The following is a 22,392-nucleotide window of genomic DNA, read 5'->3' on the forward strand; positions in this document are numbered from 1 at the left end:
TCCTAACACCTCCTTCCCTTACAATCACCAACACACACGTGACCTACAAAAAGCATCACAAGGTCCTCAGGCAACTACAACACCTCCTTCCCTACTGTCACAAACTCACACGTTCACACGCATTTCACAGGTAGACAAAACATACAATCAAACTGGCACAACTACACTGCCACATCGCTCTAAGTAGCCAAGAGGATAAACAGCTGGACGAACAGGCTTAACTAACAATCCGGTAACGGCACTCCACCAACAAAACAGCAAAACTTGAGTCCTCCAAAAAGCACAAACCTGCCCCTCTGGGCTACTAACCAGCACTCCATACACAACCTGGGGAAACAAAACACCTCCCGTCCACCACTGTCACTGGTAGACCTCAGGGGCTGCCACACCTGAACATAAACGGACACCTATATGCGCTGGCACAAAGTCCGCTACACACCTACAAGGAAAATGTCTAACCTACTACACCAGACCATAGTGTCATGGCAACTGAAGAGATAGGCGCCTACGATCCAACCAAAACACACCCACCTGACTCATCCTCAAACACTCAACATTCATAGCAACACTCACAACAAAGGCAACCAGTGGAGCACCGGTCAACCATACCACTAGACTACCTCAAAGTGTTGGCCAGACACCTAAGCCCTCATAGCTTCTAAAAACCAACCAGGTAACTCAACCACGGAGATGTTCTGTTGCTGTGCTCCCAAGACCATCCAAGAAACTAATCTAGGACAAACTCAGAAACTACATTTCAAGTAAACAAGTAACCACCACACTACATGAAGGCTCCTCCAAGCCTCACAAACCACCATTGTGACTCCGCAGAGCTGCACAAATTACTATCATGACTCCTCAGAGCCACTCAAATTACTATCATGACTCCTCTGAGCCGCACAAATCACTATCATGACTCCACAGAGCCACTCAAATTACTATCATGACTCCTCTGAGCCGCACAAATTACTATCCTGACTCCTCTGAGCCACTCAAATTACTATAATTACTCCTCTGAGCCGCACAAAACACTATCATGACTCCTATGAGCCGCACAAATCACTATCATAACTCCACAGAGCCGTTCTCATCACGATCACTAGTCACATTCATCATGACTCTGCAGAGTCTCTAGAATAGCCACAACCAGTCAGTGCACACACACTTCACACTGGTTACATGCATGCCATGCAACTTCAAACAGTTCTGCAACATAACCACTCAACACTGAAGAAAAAACATGTTGATTACTAACAGGTGGAAATAGTAGGGTGTGGGCAGGGCCCTACCCACACTCCACATCAAAGAACATGTCCTTAAAATACACTTGGCAAAACAAAACACATCAATCTGACATTACTCTGAAATAATATCTATAGTGTCAAAATCTATAAGTCCATGTTGTCCATTGCAGGAAACAATGCTACAAGCTGCAAAATCCTCAAAATAGTTAATAACTAGGCAGATCATAGAGCATAGAATTAACAGACATAAAATGCGACATAACTCATGCCCGAATTGTGACCAATCACAACATGCGTAAGGATGCACCACATATACTCACTTTGAACCCATGTGCACACATACTCCTTTTGAACTCACTTCCCACTTACTGCAAAATCCTCAAAATTGTTATACATGTTAGTGAGACATTTCAAACTAACTCTCCATGCCTAAAACTAAACAGTTTAAATGCAACTTTTTCTGAAAAATTCCTGGTCGCATACTAAAAGTTCACGTTGCCACCTTTGCCACGAATCCTAGCTGCAAAGCCACAGAAACTGTTAAACTCATTCTACGTTAAACTGCAGAGCTCTAAAAACTTAAAAGGCATCCACCTCCATCATACACGCGAGGCAACTCTAACAACAACCTTCCATTCTATCATTAACATTCCATTGAAATTCCGAAATGGTAAACAAACACTTCCGATCCGAGCTAACTGCATAGCGTCTGAAAAACCCTGTGCATTTCAACTATCTCACAGTGCCCCTCTCACGTCATCACAGAGCGGTTGGCAACTTTAACAGCCGCTCCACAACTGTAGCTCCACTGTATTCAGTTGTATCCTTGGAACACGGCCTCGAGGCACATACAACTCCAGCTGTTGTCCATTGCAGATTCATTGCGCCGCCGACCACAGACACGTCACCGTCTGTAGATATGAATGGACGGTAGCGACTAGTTCCCATCTGAGAAAAGGACCATAGCAACGGCCCGCCCCCTCGTTGTCACGTGACCTCTGATGTCATTTGTGTGCTTTCCGGAGCAGAGAAGCGGTTCCGGAGCACGTGTGAAGGGAAGAATGTTTCGGTGGATCAAGGCATTCTTGGCAGATAGGACATTTCAGGTGAGAGTGAGGGGGGTACTGTCTGAAGTTTGGAAGATGGAGAATGGGACACCGCAGGGGAGTGTGATTAGTGCGATGCTGTTTAATGCGATGGTGGATGGATTGATTCGAGCTTTGGCGGGAATTGGGTGTCAGGTGGATTTCTTCGCGGATGATGGTGTGGTCTGGGTAAGAGGGCGGTGTTTGTTGATGGTACAGAGACGGTTGCAAGCTGCGATTGTACGCATGGAGGAGTGGTGTGGAAAATGGGGTTTCTCGGTGTCTGTGGATAAGAGTGTGAGTATGGTGTTCTCAAGGAAAAGAGTGCAGCAGGAGTTGAATTTGGTTTTGAAAGGTGTGAGGGTGAAGAGCGTGGAAGAGTTTCGGTACTTAGGGGTGATTCTGGATAGAAAGTTGAATTGGAATATGCAAGTGGATGGTGTGGTGGATAAGTGTAAACGTAGGATGAATTTGTTGAGGGCGGTGACTGGGAAAGAATGGGGTGCGCAACAGAAGTGTTTACAAATGTTGTACAAGGGGTTGATTTTGAGTGTGATGGATTTTGGGTGTCAGGTGTCAGTGGGTTATACGTCGAGTCAGAAGTTGCGGTTAGATAGAGTACCGGCGAGGGCATTGAGAGTGTGTTCGGGTGTGATGAGGTCCTCCCCAGTGAATGCGGTTCAGGTGCTTGTGGGAGAGATGCCATTGGGGTTGAGGAAGGATGCGTTAAATATGAGATGGTGGGTGAAGTGTAGTGCGAAGAGTGTGGCTCATCCGGTGCGTGAATGTTTGAAGTATAATTGGAGGTTTGACTATTACAGGGATCGGTGGAGGAGGAAGGGGGGCACTTTTGGGTTTCACATGTGGGAGAAGGGAGTGCAGTGGGGTGTGGGTGATTTGATGATTGTGGTAGATACGGATTTGGAGAGAAGGCCGAGGTGGATGATGAGATCTCCAAAGGTGTGTTTGGAGTTGGCGAATGTGGTATCAAAGAATAGAGGTATGCGGGGTGAGATCAAAGCTTTGGGTCAGGAGTATGTGGCAGGAAAGAAAGGATACAAGGTGTTTACGGATGGTTCAAAGGATCCTATATCTGGGAGAGTGGGAATGGCGTATTATCTAGAAAGCATTGGGGAGTATAAAATAGGACGACTGACGAATGATGTGTCTATTTGTACGGCTGAGTTGGTGGCGACTGCTATGGTGATTGACAGGGTGTATGAGTTGGGGTATGAGAAAGTGGTGGTGTTCTCAGATTCATTGAGTGGGTTACAGGCGATTGTGGCAGGGGATGGTGATAGGAAGGATGTGATTTTGGAAATTAGGATGAAGATTGATCGGTGTGTGCGCGAGGGTATGGATCTGGAGTTGGCGTGGGTTCCCAGTCACAGTGGCATTTTGGGAAATGAGTTGGTGGATCTGGCGGCGGGTGAGGGTATGAGGAGGGGAGCGATTGATGTGAGGTTGCCTTTGAGTGTGGATGAGGTGAAGGCTGTGATGGTGAGACGGGTCCTGGATGAGTGGCAGGAGAGGTGGGTGAATGGGGTGAAGGGCAGGTGGATGTTCGGTGTTCGTGGGAAAGTGTCGGTGAAGGTGGATGCAGGGAGTTCAGAATGGAGGAGGGGGGAGGAGGTGATACTGAATCGGTTGAGGATAGGTCATGTGGGGCTGAATGACTGTCTATTTCGAATAGGGAAGCGTGAATCAAGGGACTGTATGGTGTGTGGGGTGCCTGAAACGGTGGGACATTTTTTGATTAGGTGTGAAAGACATGTTACGGAGAGAGAATTGATGAGGGTTCTGTTGACTGCGTTGGGTGTGGCTGAGCTGAATGAGAGGATTATACTGGGAGGTGATGGGGAGGGAGGCAGGAGAAGGAATAGTGTGATGTTGGATTTTGTGAGGCAGACGGGGAGGTGGGAGGAGTTGTGAGCTTAAATGGAGCCAAATAATAATTAGTGGGTATGGTGCACATCATCCTATAGGATGGGGAAGCGCCTGCGTGGGTCCGCCCACGCTTTCGATAATTAAGAAGAAGAAGAAGAAGGTTCCGGAGCACGTTCAGTAAGCGGGCTGGGGCTGAGCGGGAATTTTGAACGCTCTGGCTGCCGCCGGTGCAAGTGCAACCGGACCCTGCCAGCCTTTGGCTAGCAGCGTTTGGGGTTGGCATTTCAACACCGGGAACATTTCTAGGAGGCCCTGGAGCGTCCTGAGTGGCAAGGCTCTGGCTGCCAGGCTGCAGGAACAGCAGCAACCCGTGTGCTTTTGGCTGGCTGTAAATTGGAATTTTCTTCCAGATACCGTGAACGTTCCTGCAAGACACCCGATTTAGACGGGAGAGCAGGAAATTACATTTACTTTAAAAATCATGCTCAGCTATTCAACATGAAAGGTATGGAGGGCTAAGAAAAGGAATAGGGAGACAGTGTATGCTTGTGTTTAACTGATCAACAGGGGTTAATAGAGTGATTTAATGTTTTATGAGGGTGTGATTATTAGGATGCGTGGTTTTAGAGGGGGTTGGCTGGGGCTATCTGCGTGTGATTCGGGATGGCACACAGGCATCTGTTGCAAGGGGGAAGGGCCATCTTGCTATTTGGAAGAAGGATCAGGCATTATGTTATTGGACTAGAGGGAGGGATTGGGCATCTTGCTGGGGTCTGAATGGTTGGATAGGGGCATGCTGGTGTAGGTCTGGTGGGATGAGCCACTTTTGCGTGGCTCTGGAGAAAGGGGGCACATTGGTGTGGGTCTGGAGGGATGGATAGGACATAGTGGTGTGGGTCTGGGTGAGGGATAGGGACAGTGGTGTGGGTTGGGGTACATTGGTGTGGGTCTGGGGAGGGATGGAGGACATGGGTGTGTTTCTGGAGGGAGACATGGGGCACAGTGGGTCTGGAGGGTGGCATGGGTCATCTAGGTGTGGGCTGGGAAGTGGAACGGGGCATCCTGGTGTGGCTCTGGAGGGAGGTGGTGGGACACTTTGGTGTGGCTCTGGAGGGAAGTGGTGGGGCACATTGGTGTGGATCTGGGTGGAGGGATGGTGCACATGGGTGTGTTTCTGGAGGGAGAGATGGGGCACAGTGTCTGGAGGGTGGCATGGGTCATCTAGGTGTGGGTTGGGAAGTGGGACGGGGCATTTTGGTGTGGCTCTGGAGGGAGGTGGTGGGGGCACATTGGTGTGGCTCTGGAGGGAGGTGGTCGGGCACATTGGTGTGGATCTTGGCAGAGGGATGGTGCACATGGGTTTGTTTCTGGAGGGAGAGATGGGGCACAGTGGGTCTGGTGGGTAGCAGGGGTCATCTAGGTGTGGGTTAGGAAGTTGGACGGGGCATCTTGGTGTGGCTCTGGAGGGAGGTGGTGGGGGCACATTGGTGTGGATCTGGGTGGAGGGATGGTGCACATGGGTGTGTTTCTGAAGGGAGAGATGGGGCACAGTGTGTCTGGAGGGTGGCATGGGTCATCTAGGTATGGTTTGGGAAGTGGGACGGGGCATTTTGGTGTGGCTCTGGAGGGAAGTGGTGGGGGCACATTGGTGTGGCTCTCGAGGGAGGTGGTCGGGCACATTGGTGTGGATCTTGGCAGAGGGATGTCGCACATGGGTGTGTTTCTGGAGGGAGAGATGGGGCACAGCGGTTCTGGTGGGTAGAATGGGTCATCTAGGTGTGGGTTAGGAAGTTGGACGGGCATCTTGGTGTGGCTCTGGAGGGAGGTGGTGGGGCACATTGGTGTGGCTCTGGGGGGAGGTGGATGGGGCACATGGGCGTGTTTCTGGAGGGAGAGATGGGGCACAGTGTGTCTGGAGGGTGGCATGGGTCATCTAGGTGTGGATTGGGAAGTGGGACGGAGCATTTCGGTGTGGCTCTGGAGGGAGGTGGTGGGGGCACATTGGTGTGGCTCTGGAGGGAGGTGGTGGGGCACATTGGTGTGGATCTTGGCGGAAGGATGGTGCACATGGGTGTGTTTCTGGAGGGAGAGATGGGGCACAGTGGGTCTGGTGGGTAGCATGGGTCATCTAGGTGTGGGTTAGGGTGTTGGGCGGGGCATCTTGGTGTGGCTCTGGAGGGAGGTGGTGGGGCACATGGGTTTGTTTCTGGAGGGAGAGATGGGGCACAGTGTGTCTGGAGGGTGGCATGGGTCATCTAGGTGTGGGTTGGGAAGTGGGACGGGGTATTTTGGTGTGGCTCTGGAGGGAGGTGGTGGGGGCACATTGGTGTGGCTCTCGAGGGAGGTGGTCGGGCACATTGGTGTGGATCTTGGCGGAGGGATGGTGCACATGGGTGTGTTTCTGGAGGGAGAGATGGGGCACAGTGGGTCTGGTGGGTAGCATGGGTCATCTAGGTGTGGGTTAGGAAGTTGGACGGGGCACATTGGTGTGGCTCTGGAGGGAGGTGGTGGGGCACATTGGTGTGGCTCTGGAGGGAGGTGGATGGGGCACATGGGCGTGTTTCTGGAGGGAGAGATGGGGCACAGTGGATCTGGAGGGTGGCATGGGTCATCTAGGTGTGGGTTGGGAAGTGGAACGGGGCATTTTGGTGTGGCTCTGGAGGGAGGTGATGGGGCACATTGGTGTGGATCTTGGCGGAGGGATGGTGCACATGGGTGTGTTTCTGGAGGGAGAGATGGGGGAACAGTGTGTCTGGAGGGTGGCATGGGTCATCTAGGTGTGGCTTGGGAAGTGGAACGGGGCATTTTGGTGTGGCTCTGGAGGGAGGTGGTGGGGGCACATTGGTGTGGCTCTGGAGGGAGGTGGTGGGGCACATTGGTGTGGATCTTGGCGGAAGGATTGTGCACATGGGTAAGTTTCTGGAGGGAGAGATGGGGAACAGTGGATCTGGTGGGTAGCATGGGTCATCTAGGTGTGTGTTGGGAAGTGGGATGGGGCATCTTGGTGTGGCTCTGGAGGGAGGTGGTGGGGGCACATTGGTGTGGATCTGGAGGGAGGTGGTGGGCGCACATTGGTGTGGATCTGGGTGGAGGGATGGTACACATGGGTGTGTTTTTGGAGGGAGAGATGGGGCACAGTGGGTCTGGACGGTGGCATGGGTCATCTAGGTGTGGGTTGGGAAGTGGAACGGGGCATTTTGGTGTGGCTCTGGGGGGAGGTGTTGGGGGCACATTGGTGTGGCTCTGGAGGGAGGTGGTGGGGCACATTGGTGTGGATCTTGGCGGAAGGATTGTGCACATGGGTATGTTTCTGGAGGGAGAGATGGGGAACAGTGGGTCTGGTGGGTATCATGGGTCATCTAGGTGTGGGTTAGGAAGTTGGACGGGGCATCTTGGTGTGGCTCTGGAGGGAGGTGGTGGGGGCACATGGGTGTGTTTCTGGAGGGAGAGATGGGGCACAGCGGGTCTGGAGGGTGGCATGGGTCATCTAGGTGTGGGTTGCGAAGTTGGATGGGGCATCTTGGTGTGGCTCTGGGGGGAGGTGGTGGGGCCACATTGGCGTGGATCTGGGCGGAGGGATGGTGCACATGCGTGTTTCTGGAGGGAGAGATGGGGCACAGTGGGTCTGGAGGGTGGCATGGGTCATCTAGGTGTGTGTTGGGAAGTGGGATGGGGCATCTTGGTGTGGCTCTGGAGGGAGGTGGTGGGGGCACATTGGTGTGGATCTGGAGGGAGGTGGTGGGGGCACATTGGTGTGGATCTGGGTGGAGGGATGGTACACATGGGTGTGTTTCTGGAGGGAGAGATGGGGCACAGTGGGTCTGGACGGTGGCATGGGTCATCTAGGTGTGGGTTGGGAAGTGGGACGGGGTATTTTGGTGCGGCTCTGGAGGGAGGTGGTGGGGGCACATTGGTGTGGCTCTCGAGGGAGGTGGTCGGGCACATTGGTGTGGATCTTGGCGGAGGGATGGTGCACATGGGTGTGTTTCTGGAGGGAGAGATGGGGCACAGTGGGTCTGGTGGGTAGCATGGGTCATCTAGGTGTGGGTTAGGAAGTTGGACGGGGCACATTGGTGTGGCTCTGGAGGGAGGTGGTGGGGCACATTGCTGTGGCTCTGGAGGGAGGTGGATGGGGCACATGGGCGTGTTTCTAGAGGGAGAGATGGGGCACAGTGGATCTGGAGGGTGGCATGGGTCATCTAGGTGTGGGTTGGGAAGTGGAACGGGGCATTTTGGTGTGGCTCTGGAGGGAGGTGGTGGGGGCACATCGGTGTGGCTCTGGAGGGAGGTGATGGGGCACATTGGTGTGGATCTTGGCGGAGGGATGGTGCACATGGGTGTGTTTCTGGAGGGAGAGATGGGGGAACAGTGTGTCTGGAGGGTGGCATGGGTCATCTAGGTGTGGGTTGGGAAGTTGGACGGGGCATCTTGGTGTGGCTCTGGAGGGAGGTGGTGGGGGCACATGGGTGTGTTTCTGGAGGGAGAGATGGGGCACAGCGGGTCTGGAGGGTGGCATGGGTCATCTAGGTGTGGGTTGCGAAGTTGGATGGGGCATCTTGGTGTGGCTCTGGGGGGAGGTGGTGGGGGCACATTTGCGTGGATCTGGGCAGAGGGATGGTGCACATGCATGTTTCTGGAGGGAGAGATAGGGCACAGTGGGTCTGTAGGGTGGCATGGGTCATCTAGGTGTGTGTTGGGAAGTGGGATGGGGCATCTTGGTGTGGCTCTGGAGGGAGGTGGTGGGGGCACATTGGTGTGGATCTGGAGGGAGGTGGTGGGGGCACATTGGTGTGGATCTGGGTGGAGGGATGGTGCACATGGGTGTGTTTCTGAAGGGAGAGATGGGGCACAGTGTGTCTGGAGGGTGGCATGGGTCATCTAGGTGTGGGTTGGGAAGTGGAACGGGGCATTTTGCTGTGGCTCTGGAGGGAGGTGGTGGGGGCACATCGGTGTGGCTCTCGAGGGAGGTGATGGGGCACATTGGTGTGGATCTTGGCGGAGGGATGGTGCACATGGGTGTGTTTCTGGAGGGAGAGATGGGGGAACAGTGTGTCTGGAGGGTGGCCCTTTTTGCCCCTAGTGGCCAAGTCCTGCTATTTCCCATTAGAGAAGTGGCCCTTTTTGGCCCTAGTGGCCAAGTCCTGCATAATAATGGGAACTAGCCCACTCACACAAAGAAGGCTAGTTCCCATTATTATGCAGGACTTGGCCACTAGGGGCAAAAAGGGCCATTTCTCTAATTGGAACTAGCCTTCTCAGTGTGAGTAGGCTAGTTCGCATTATTATGCAGGACTTGGCCACTAGGGGAGCAAAAAGGGCCACTTCTCTAATGGGAACTAGCCTTCTCAGTTTGAGTAGGCTAGTTCCCATTATTATGCAGGACTTGGCCACTAGGGGCAAAAGGGCCATTTCTCTAATGGGAACTAGCCTTCTCTGTGTGAGTGGGCTAGTTCCCATTATTATGCAGGACTTGGCCACTAGGGGAGCAAAAAGGGCCATTTCTCTAATGGGAACTAGCCTTCTCTGTGTGAGTGGGCTAGTTCCCATTATTATGCAGGACTTAGCCACTAGGGGGCAAAAAAGGGCCATTTCTCTAATGGGAACTAGCTCACTCACACTGAAGCAGCTATTTCCCATCTGAGAAATGGCCCTAACAACCGATGGTCCGTTCTCGGATGGGAACTAGTATCAACCATGAATGGACGACAGCAGGATTGCTTCCTGAACAACGCCAATGGACGCTATGATTGGTCCACGGGTTGCTTCCTGGTCACGTAGGAACGCATATGGGTGCTTTATTCTAATAATCAATGCCGAAACTCGGCAGCTCAAATAGTCTCTGAAGCGATCAATGGATAAGCGCCCAACATTCCATGGTAAGGCCAGCTCACGCAGAATGCCGCAGAGTCACACAATAAGAACGTTCCAAACGATTGCTAACTCCCACATCAGCCGCACTGATGTCATTAGCCTCACTGAAGCGCAGAGCTGCTCTGCTCACCAACCGTCACACAGCTGACGAAAAACTGCTTTCACTGTGTCCAACTACTATTATGAAAGTCTTAAACACGGGACTGATCTCCTTCCGCTTGGAACTTGCTGAGATTTCCTTGCTGAGGTCCTCCATTTCTCATCTCATACCACATTAAAGCACTTCCATGACAGAACTGCATCATTGTCTTTGGCTGCAAGCAGTCTATGACACCATGGGAAGCTGGGAAGTCGCTCCCTCTCTTCTGTTTACCTCTTCTGCTTGCTAACCTGTCTCTGGCCCGTGGGCACACCCACTCATCTGCCTGCAAGCTCTCACTGGTGCCGTGGGCAGCTGACACTTCACACCCTATCTTCTGCCTACCAACATAAACCTGCCTCTGCAGCCCAGACCTTCTTCCCTGGGTAATTGGCAGGAAAATCTGCTTACGCCTGGGTGCTTACTAGGACAGCCTGCTTTACTTCCCCCTGGGTGGTGGGGCGCTTCATGGACCATGGGGGCAGTGGGTTCCCTCTGCTTCAAAGTCAATATCTCCCTTCAACTTCCTCCAGCCTGCACCCCCCGCAGCAGTGTCTCCTTTTATCTGGGCCACTCACACACAGTACCTGTTGCCTTCAGGGTCCATCCCATCCTCGTTGCCAATTGTTATGACCCGGTCTGGGTCATAGTGATATAAACAGGATACAGTTGCAGGATGCTTAATGGTTGCTTTATTCAGGTTCTTCAGCTAAAGGTACAAATCAGGTCTCATCAAGTCCATAAGGAGATAGGAGGAAATCATGACGGAAACCCACTGGCTCCCACCACCCAGGCTATCAATATTCAACTGCCTGGATTAGAACTCAATCATACATAAACACTCCAAGCTTACCTCATACATTCCACAAATGGCATGACCACAAACATTCACAGGAGAGACCAGATGAAGGAAAGCTAATCATAAAGGGAGGCTGATCCTAACAGAGGGGTACGAGGATAACAGTGATTTGATGTTGATATATTTTTCACTGAGGTGTGAGGATAGGAGTTTAATGCAGGGGGAAATGTTTTGAGATTTTGGGAGAAGATAATTCTGTGGGCTTTATTTTTTAGCATTGTTTGCTGATGTTGGAAGCCCTTGTTGAAGACCATGTTTTGAAGGAATCTAGCTGAGACCTAACAAGGGATTGCATGTTTATATAGTTTGTTAATATTCTTGAGCATGTAGTTGGGAATGGGTCAGTTGGGATGTGAGTTTAGTGTGTGTGGGTTGAAGTGGACCTGGTCATCTGGAAACAGTTGTTATGCCATAACAGACAATCCTGTACATTTCTGTTGAGATTGTCATTTGTCCAATCCTGGATTAATTACATGCAGAAAGAAAAAGGAGCCAAAGAATTTGCAGCCAAAGGGAAACTGTTTCATCCAGCTTCAGCGGAGCACAAACTTTTGTGTTTAAAAAACGTGTGGATAGCGGGGCAGCACCATTAACCCCTGAATATGCCATAATAGAAATTTTGGATCAAACATGTAGGCATTTCCTATTTCCATTATGGCATATTCAGGGAATTCCATTTAAAAGGTCCAGTGTTTTGGAGGTGCTGCTTAAGATTCTAAGTGTGTTTTCTGATATTGGGGAGAAAAAGAAGGTAAAACAAAGGTACTTCATGTAAATCTAGAGAGCGCTGTTTGGTTCTTGGACTGTCTTGGAATCTATTACATTGTTTCCTGAGTGCCAGCATTAGTGAACAAAAACATAAGCTATTAAGAGATGATACCATCTTAAGTTTGTATTTTTGTATAGTGTGACCATTACAGTAAATGCCCTTTTGAGCACTTAAGGAAAAAGTTTTAAATGAAGGAGCAATTCAAGTTATATTAATGGATTCATTGGGATGTGAGTTTAGTCTCTGGGTTGAAGGGTACCTGGTCATCAGGATAATCCAGCTTTTTACCTTTGAGAGAAATCAGTTGAGAGGGTGGACAGGGTGGGAGGTCCACAGACTGCGACACATTCAGGATACCAAAACAGATCACCTCGGTTTGCCACCATTCCTGTAGAGGTTGTTGTAATTTTTCAAATCCTGAATTAATTGCACGCAGGAAGAAAAAGAAGCCAACGAATTAGCAGCCAAAGGGAAAATATTTCATCCAGCTTGAGCAGGCAACCAACTCTAATTTGCCTCATATCCCAGAGACCCCCTCCCCCTCAAAAAGAGTGTTTTGGAGAACTGGCAGACAGCTAGGTAGAGATAAGTCAAGATGTACATTACTTTCATATTCCCCTTATCGCATCAACCCTTTCCTTCAATGCAATAAGAAATGTTTTTGGAATCAGATGTGTCCCTTAGATATTTAGGTTAGATTGTATCCATACATTTTTTTAAAAGACACAAAATGGTTTACTGGAGTATGCTGGCCTGTGAGAAAACACCTTTGAGTCCTGAAAAAGTTTCCTTCAATGCCTAGGCATCAGTCAACAGCAGTTGGCCTTGTCAATGCTTGTTTCTGGATGGGCAGAGTGAAGGGCTTGGAGCTTGTGCCATTGGTGACAATAACGCACCACATTTTGGATCAAATTTGTAGGCATTTCTGATTTCCATTATGGCATATTCAGGGAATTCCATTTAAAGGGTCCAGAGCTACATCCCAGAATTTGGAGGCGCAACTTCTGATTCTCATACTGATTCTAATGTGTGTTTTCTGATATTGGGAAAGGAAAAAGCAGAATAGAAAGAAATAATCACTGTGCATGTCCCAGCCATGTTCATTCACAGGTAAAATGAGAATAACAAAACCCAGAAAATGTCAGGCCTGATTAGTTAGGTGGCATCCTGGTTCTGCGATTGCTCTTGACAGAATGCAAGTGACAACACACAACGTATGTGATTGCTTAAGGTCTGACAATGGGCCGATAACATTTCATTCTTCAGTAATTTTAAATGATGGAGTAATACAAGTTACATTAATGGATACCTTTGCACAATGCCAACACATGTATTGGAAAGGGTTTATTCAGAAGCGTAAATGCAAGGTACACCAATGGTTAAAGGCCTGGGGGAAGAGAAAACTTGTAGGTTAATTTTAAATCTGGGAAAGTACATTTTCAGTTTGAACTCAAGCCCCCCAGTTTGCTTGATTTGGTAGCACTGGCTAGCAGGGTTTGAGCCTGTTATTTGATGCTGACATGGAAGTAGGAGGTGTATGAGGATAACCGTGATTTGAGGTGGATGTATTTTTCACTGAGGTGTGAGGAGAGGACTTTAATGCAGGGGGAAATGTTTTGAGATTGTGCGAGAATATCATTCTGTTGGCTTTATTTTTCTGCATTTCTTGTTGATGTGGGAAGCCCTTGTTGAAGTTCTTGTTTTGAAGCAACCTACCTGAGACCTGACAAGGGTTGGCATGTTTTTAAAGTTTCTAATTCTTGAGCAGGTAGTTGGGAATGGGTCAGTTGGGATGTGAGTTTAGTCTGTGTGTGTTCAAGGGGACCTGGTCATCTGCACATAGTTGCTATGCCATAACAGACAATCCTGTACATTTCTGTAGAGGTTGTCATTTGTCCAATCCTGGATTCATTACACTCAGAAAGAAAAAGGAGCCAAAGAATTTGCAGCCAAAGGGAAACTTTTTCATCCAGCTTCAGCAGAGAAACCAACTCTGACTGGCTCCACTTGCCAGAGCCCCCCACCCCCAGCGAGAATAGTGTTTGGGAGAACCATGTTACATTTCCCTCCACATTGTAGGCTTCTGTATCTACCTATTCGTAACCCTCTGTGTAATGGTTTCTGCCCCCACCACCTGCTTCACACAACTATGCCAATATATATGCAGGTTTCATAATAGGGTGTGGGCATCAGCCTCATTGTTTGTTGGCGTGATGTCATGAGCTGTGAGCCCTTTATGATGAAACATTAGCTTCAGATAGGTACTCAGTACATTTAGTTGGTTACATTCAGAGCCCCCAGCAGGAGAGAGCAGACAGCTGGGTAGAGAGAACAGTCAAGAGCTGGTAAGTAACCCCAAGGTGTACATTTACTTTCATATTCCCCTAATCTAGTTAACCCTTTCCTTCAGTCCTTTTAGAAATGTTTTTGGAATCAGATGTGTACCCATTCCCTTTGCTTCAGGAGAATAGATGTTTAAGTTAGATTAACTGCCCTGGCTGCTCCGCTAGCCACAGGTTTTTTAAACACACAAAATGTTTGACTGGAGTTGGTTGGCCTGTGAGAGGCATTTTCTCACAGGCCAACCAACACCAGTGAAACTTTTTGCCTGTTTAAAAAACGTGTGGATAGCGGGGCAGCACCATTAACCCCTGAATATGCCATAATGGAAATCAGAAATGCCTACAGTTTTGGATCAAACATGCAGGCATTTCCTATTTCCATTATGGCATATTCAGGGAATTCCATTTAAATGGTCCAGCACTTTGGAGGTGCTGCTTAAGATTCTAAGAGTGTTTTCTGATATTGGGGAGAAAAAGAAGGTAAAACAAAGGTACTTCATGTAAATCTAGAGAGCGCTGTTTGGTTCTTGGACAGTGTTGGAATCTATTACATTGTTTCCTGAGTGCCAGCATTAGTTGAACAAACACATAAGCTATTCATTCTTTAAGAAAGATACAATCTTTAGTTTGTAGTTTTGTATAGTGTGACCATTACAGTAAACGCCCTTTTGAGCATTTAAGGAAAAAGTTTTAAATGAAGGAGCAATTCAAGTTATATCAATGGATTCATTGGGATGTGAGTTTAGTCTCTGAGTTGAAGGGTACCTTGTATCAGGATAATGCAGCTTTTTACCTTTGAGAGAACTCATTTGAGAGGGTGGACAGGGTGGCAGGTCCACAGACTGCGACCCATTGGGGATAAAAAAAACAGATCATCTCGGTTTGCCAACATTCCTGTAGAGGTTGTTGTAATTTTTCCAATCCTGAATTAACTGCACGCAGAAAGAAAAAGAACCAAGGTATGAGCAGCCAAAGGGAAAATATTTCCTCCAGCTTGAGCAGGCAACAAACTCTAATTTGACCCATATGCCAGAGTCCCCCTCCCCTCCCAAGAAGATTTCCGATAATGGGCAGACAGCTATGTAGAGATAATTCAAGATGTACATTTCCTTTCATATTCCCCTTATCGCGTTAACCCTTTCCTTCAATGCTTTCAGAAATGTTTTTGAAATCAGATGTGTGTCTTAGATATTTAGGTTAGATTGTATCTATGTATTTTTTAAAACAAACACAAAACGGATCATTTATTTATTTATTTGGATTTATAAAGCACCCAAGCGGCCCAGGGGCATTGTGGCGCTGTTAGAGTATTCACTTAGTAAACGTTAGGACCGGTATTTCAGAAGCAGTAATACAAGTTATGGCAGATATTTCACAGGTAGTAACACAGGTTGAAATACAGTGCTGAGAGTGTTCCAAGGTTACAGTGGAACAGTGTTGGATGCAGTACATTCGGAAATTGTTTAAATAGATTTTGTTTTTATGAACTTTCTGAATATTGTGAGGGATTCTTAGTTTCTTAAGCTGTTTGGAAGCGCATTCCAGGCTTTTGGGGCTAATACTTCGAAGCTCTGTTGAATGCTGGGACTGAGAGTAGTTGAGAGTATTGGTCACATTTTGGTCTGTAGGCAGGAGCCTTGTGTATTCTTTCTGCTAGGTAGGCTGGGGCGGTCTAAGCGAGACATTTGTATGTGATCGTGAGGGCCTTGAAAGTTATGCGTTCTTTGATTGGGAGCCAGTGGGCGTCTTTCCTCGCCTGGGAGATGTGCTCTCTCCTCGGGATGCTTAGGGCGGCTCTTAGGGCACTGTTTTGTGCAATTTGCAGTCTGTTCATGTTATTTGCAGATGTGCCTCGGAGTAGGATGTTACAGTAGTCAAGTGTTGCGCCAATTGTGGCTCTAGCAATGTTAAGACAGTTGTTTGGCAACAGGTAGGGTTTTACTGCATTTATGATTTTAGTTGTGAGTGCAGCTGAGGATGAGATGGCGCTGACTTGTCTGTCCATAGATAAGGTGGAGTCCAGATAGATACTGAGGGTTTTCATTGCAGTAGAGGCTGTAATAACAGTGTTCTCAATACTGAAAGAGCTGTATTTATCGTCTAGTTTTTTTAGGGATTCCTTTGGGCCTACCAGTAGAATATCGGTTTTTCCCCATTTAAACAGAGACCGTTGGCTACCATCCAAGCCTGGATGTGCGCATGTCTTCTGGAGGGTGTTGAGGTCTTGTTCGTAAGTTTCCTGTTAGGGGGAGAAGAATTTGTGTGTCGTCGGCATAGTTGGTAAAAGCTATGCCAAATTCTTCTAGGTCGCTGAACAGGGGAAGGATGAAAAGATTGTAGAGTGGGTGAGTTACATGATCCTTGTGGTACTCTGCACTCAATGGGTGATGCAGAGGCCGAGGCCTGGTCAGAGAAGGCCCTCATAGCTCGTCCCTCCAAGAAGGAGGTGATCCAAGCGGTGGCTTCTAGGGAGAAGTGAGCTGTTTCGGAAAGGTGTTTACCCAGGATCTTATGGTCAACCAAGTCGAAGGCCGCCGAGAGATCCAAGAGTAGGAATAGTGAGGAATTGCCTTTGTCCATGGCTTCAAGTAATTGGTTCTTGAGGTCCAGTAGGGCTGATTCTGTACCGTGGTGCGGGCGGAAGCCCGATTGTCTTTTGCCTAGGATGTTGAGTTTCCAGGCAGCTTTGTCGAGAATTTTCAGCAGTAATGGCACAGTGGTAATTGGGCGGTAGTTGTTAGGGGAGTCAGGGTCCAGGGTTGGTTTCTTTAATATTGGCCGTACCCAGGCGACCTTGAGGGCGAGTGGGACAGTGCTGTTAGTGAAGGAGGTATTTATAAAGGTAGTGATAAATGGGGCTAGAGCCGGCGCACAGTCTTTGATTAGATTGGTTCGGCATGTTGTCCCCTCTACATAACAAAGGTTTGATACGCTTCATGATCAGTAGGACTTTGGGGATTGTAACTTCCCTGAAAGCAAATGGAGTAGGTTTGTTTGTGCTATGTGGAGTGTCTGCGACTGGTGAGGTGGCAGAGGGCTTTGATGTTGGTGGTGTGGCTAATTTTGTTTTGGAGTGTTTTTATTTTGTTTAACATGGGGTGTTGTATGTTGCACCAGGTTTCGTTTTTCTCGGTAGGTTGTGTAGGAGGTGGGGGAATTGTAAGTTCATTGTAAATGGCAAATAACTCTTTGGCTTAGGAGTTCACTTTCTCAATTCTGGAGTTGTAAGTGGCATCTTTAGCTTTAGAGATGACTTGCTTGTATTGTTTGGCAACTGTAAGGGAGGTGTCTCTTGTGGTGGTGGTGGGGGGGTTGTTTGCCAAGCAGTTAGTGTTGCTCTTTTGGTGGTCCTGTCATCTAGGAGTTCTTGTGTGAAACATGAGTTCTCATGAAGTATCTGCTCAGCTTTCTTTTCTAGTGGGGCTATAGTGTCTAATACCTCTTTAAGAGTGGTGTTGTAGATCTTTACAAGTACTATGGGATTGTTGGATGTGGGATGGGCAAGCGCTGAGGCTTCAAGAGGGAGGATTCTTTCTACAGTAACTTCTTTGATCTGGCCACGGCCGGCACAGGGGGGTATGAAGAAGTGCAGTAGATGGTGGTCAGTCCATGGGCGTGGTGTGTTGGAGCTAATGTCGGCCGCACAGTTGTGATCCGCGATCCAGTCTAATATACGACCTTTGGAGTGGGTCGGGTCATTGACTAGTTGGGTGAAACCTAAGTCTTGGATCGCTTTTGCGAGCGCTTTGCCTTTCTTGTCCTTGGGGTCTTTGAAACCTAAGTTGAGGTCGCCTTGGAGAATGACTCTTGTGTTTGTTTTGAGGTTATCCCCTAAGATGTGGGTGAGGTTAGATTGGTCGAGGGTTGGGCCTGGAGGCCGGTAGACACTGTGAAGAGTTATGGCCTCCTTTGGTGAGGGACATATTTTTACCGATAACATGTCAAAGTTGTCAGCCTCAGTGGTTTTTAGTTGCCTGGCATTAATAGTTTCCCTGAGAATTACAGAAGAATCATGGGAGTATGTTGGCCTGTGAGAAAACATGAGTACTGACAACATTTGCTTCAATGCCCAGCCATCAGCCCAAAACTGTTGGCCTTGTCAATGCTTGTTTCTGGATGTGGGCAGAGTGACAGGCTTGGAGCTTGTACCATTGGTTATCTCATGTGGTTGAGTGTCGCGGGGGTAGGGGCGTCTCCCCCCTTGGCCCACATGTAGTTTATTTGCCCCAATTGGGACGAGGGGGGTGGGTTAGGACCATTTCCTTTCCAACACTATCTATACACAGGTTTCATAATAGGAGGGTGGGTCATTGGGCCTCATCGTGTACAATGTTGTAGATTCTTTCACATGCCCTAATCTAGTCAATCCTTTCCTTAAAGAAATGTTTTTGGAATCAGATGTGTGAACACCCCCCTTCCCGAAAGAGATTACATGTTTAAATTATATTATTGTTCTGTCCCACTTTCCACAAGGCTTTCAAAACAGCACAGAAAATGATCTACTGGAGTTTGGAGTTTGTTTGCCTGTGAGAGAGACATGCGTCTGAGTCCTGCCAAAAATTCTCTGTCTCTGCATCAACCAAAGGTGTCAGTATTGACAAAGCTTGTTGTTTGGGTTGGAGCATTGTATCGCTCTGGAGGCTTGTGCCATTGGTGACAAGAATCCACAGGGTTTTGGATGAAACCTAGGCATTTCTGATTTCCATTATGGCATATTCAGAGTTTTAAGATCCGTCAAAAATTCTAAAGCATTTGTTTTCTAATATTGTGGAAAAGAAGATAATACAAAAACACTGCATGTAAAATCTAGAGGGGGAGCACCACTTGCATAGCCTGGGAATCTATTCCATTGTTTACTGAGTGCCAGTAATATCTGGACAAAAGCCCTCAAACTATCCATTCTTTGGTAAATGATACAGGTTTAAATTGGTAGTTTTGTAAAGCGTGTTACAATACAGGAAGCCCTTCACAGTGCTTATGGAAAGGAAAAAGGGAAGAGCAGAAAGGATAAGCATGGTGACAGTTCAAGACCTGTCATAAGTAGCGTGAGAATAACAACCCAGAAAAGTGCAGTTCTGATTAGCTAGGTGGCATCCTAGGTCTGCTACTGCTGTTGCCAGAGAATATGTGTAACCAGACAAGGGCCTGACAGCGGCAAGAACACAATGAGCAAATAACATTCCATTGGGTAAAGTAGTGGTCATGAAAGAGTAATGCAAGTAACATTAATGGCGGAAGGTCTTGGGATATATTGGCAAAATGCCAACCCAAGGATTGGGAAGAACGTTACTATGTTCATGTCAGTAAAACTGACATCAGCACTGATGTCAGCTTTGCTGACATGCACATGGTCTTGCCAGCAGAGACCCAAACAGAAGGTATCTGGAATGAAAGCTAATGCAGCGACTAAGTATATATAAAATAATAGGATTTTTGTGTGCACTCTGCCAAAAAAATGTTCTTAGGATTGCCCGGAAGCTGAGGGTCACAGAGGGTTAGCAGAGAAAAGGCCTTAATTTGGGGTTTTGAATTCAGTCAGATGTGGTGTCAACAAATTGAACCATAATGTCTTTCTTTGGTTTAGGGTTTCCAATTTAAGCATGTAACTAGGATATGCATCATGTGGAGTGCGGGGGGGGGGGGTATGCAATGCCATTGGAAAATAACAAATGCATCTTGGTTGTAGGTGAAAACCCATTACCTACAACCAAGATGGATAAAGTAGAACAAAAACCAGTGCTGGGAGGCAGATGCAGCTTAGAGCTTAATTAATGGAACACTAAGGGGATGATATATGGATGCAGTGCAGGATATGAAAATGGGTGAATCGTAAACAGTTATTACCTATCAACCTCAGGTTGAACAACAGTCACAAAAATCTGAAAGAGAGGAATCAACTGTTGGAGAAAGTGACCAGAAGCTCTATGGTAGGCCAGTCTCCATGCTGGACAATTTACTGCATTATGTATTTTGGTGCGCATGGCTGAGAGAGAGAGCTGTGGAGAAATTGTATCCCCAGTCCATGTGTGGGGTGCATAGGTGAATGAAACTGAACTCCCACCCTCTCGCTTTCTCTAGAGTGAAAGATATTTGAGTATGAAACTAGTTTTTCAGGAATGTGCCACTGAGATCCATTAACTTTCAATGCAAACATGAAAACACCAATTGCTGATGTTATTTGTGCTTTGCTATGGTAATGAGGACACACCAGCTCCTCTATGAGCACTCCATGCCAGTTTTTCTTTTACATGCATGTTGCGGAGGGCTTACAGCAAAAAAGGACACCATGCAAACTCGGGCCTGGCACACAGCAGGTACTTTACCAAAAAGGAGTATGGGTGTGAAGGCTGCATGGATTGGAATCAACAGCAAGCCGGAGGGTCGAGAGGGAGATGACTGGGCTTCAATCTCGAATGTACTTATTCCAAGCTGGTGGATGGCCCAAGATGATAAGGGGACCAAAGCATGAAGGAATACTGATTTAGAAAGAATGAAATGGTACTAGGAAGCAGCAGATGGGGCAAAGTGATGGATAAACTCACCTCCCCAGGTTTTCACCAGCATTATGACATTCACAGTGGCTCTGGAGTTCGGCTAGTGACCTGTTTTTTTTTTAATCCGGATTGTTGGCTGCAAGAGCACAAAACACCTCAGGGGGCATTATTTCTCTTGTCATCTTCATTCCCTGGAGAGGATTATATGCAGGTTCCTTGATGGAGAGAGACACCAGAGGAGCAACTACAATTTCTTCAGCATGATGAGGGGCCGCATGCAGGTTTATGGTCCAGAAAAGACCTTGTTGCTTATGGACAGGTGTATCAGTAAGAGCTTAATCCATATGGCTCAAATACTTTCATATGCTGAACAAAGGACTTGTGTTTTTATTTGCTTGGAGTCAGAACAGCACAAACATTTCAAAAGGTAATTCCTTTGTCATCTGGCCACCTCCTCCGATGGAGAATGCCAATATGACAGCAAGAACTCACCACCCGATTAATATATACACTTCAGGATCTCCACTTTCAACCTAGACTGCAGACTGGAATCCAATCACATTGGTGTAAGACAATGTAGTCCAAAGGCCTCAAGTCACTCCCTAACTACCTCTCCCTCTTCCCCCAACAGTCCTATTCTCCTTTCAAATTACTATCACTTCCAATCTATATACATACTCCCACTTAACTGCTGCCTTGCTCCTGCAAGCACCACACATTAATTACCCTCAAGGCACGTATATTTAAATCTCACTGAAAAGCCTGCAACATCTTTAGCTCTATTACATACCCCCTTCACCTCCACCAGTGGCTTTCCCTGTGTCTCAGTATTGGACGCTAATCAGTGTTGGATTTTCTCTACCAAATAAAATAAAAAATATATACAAGTGTCTCCACCACACACTATGTAGAATCATACAAGCACTTAGGGCTCAAGTGCTTCTGGCTTTACACTACTAACACACACTCCCATCAACCTTTATGCCAGAACCATGTGTATTCGCCCACCAAAATGGTAGAAATGCTTGATGCAAAACTGCATTACCCTACATTACATTATATTTTAACACTTCATCAGGCTCCATGAACCAATTTTGTGAGAGCCAAACCCACATACTTGCAAACATTAGAGGCTTAAGCAAAATGAGGTATAACAACTACTTCAGTTGATTAAGAGAAAGAGGTGTAAGAACCACTTCAAATAGCAGGTTCCAAGCATGAGAACCCCAGTAGCCTGATGGCAAATCATTAGTTTGGCAAAGTTCTTATTGGCAATATTACGAGACCCTAGGCAATACTTAACCAATTAATTGAAATTGACCATAAAAGTGCCTGTTTAAATTCCAGCCCTGCAAAAAAGGATACATTTCATTGGCAGAGAAAGGTGTTACAACGCAGGTTGAGGGGTTGCAATGATGAGCCAGGAGACCAGGTTGGGTTAAGAGACTTTAGTGGGTTCGTGGTACATAAGTCACAGGTAATAAGTTACAGGCAGGATAAGTACATAAGGGAGGGAAGCATCCACCGGTCCCCCTCTGCCCAGTTCATTTTCTAACTGCAGAGGGAGAACCTTGGCACTCATACCATAACATTCTACATGGAATGCACCACACAAAACATTCTGGACTCAAGCTCACACATACATAGGGAATGGCCTCAGACCCAGGGTAGGTTAAAACATAACACATCTCCCCCCTTTCAT

The sequence above is a fragment of the Ambystoma mexicanum genome, chromosome 6p (assembly GCF_040938575.1).
Source record: "Ambystoma mexicanum isolate Mex_15411 chromosome 6p, UKY_AmexF1_1, whole genome shotgun sequence".
Taxonomy (NCBI): domain Eukaryota; kingdom Metazoa; phylum Chordata; class Amphibia; order Caudata; family Ambystomatidae; genus Ambystoma; species Ambystoma mexicanum.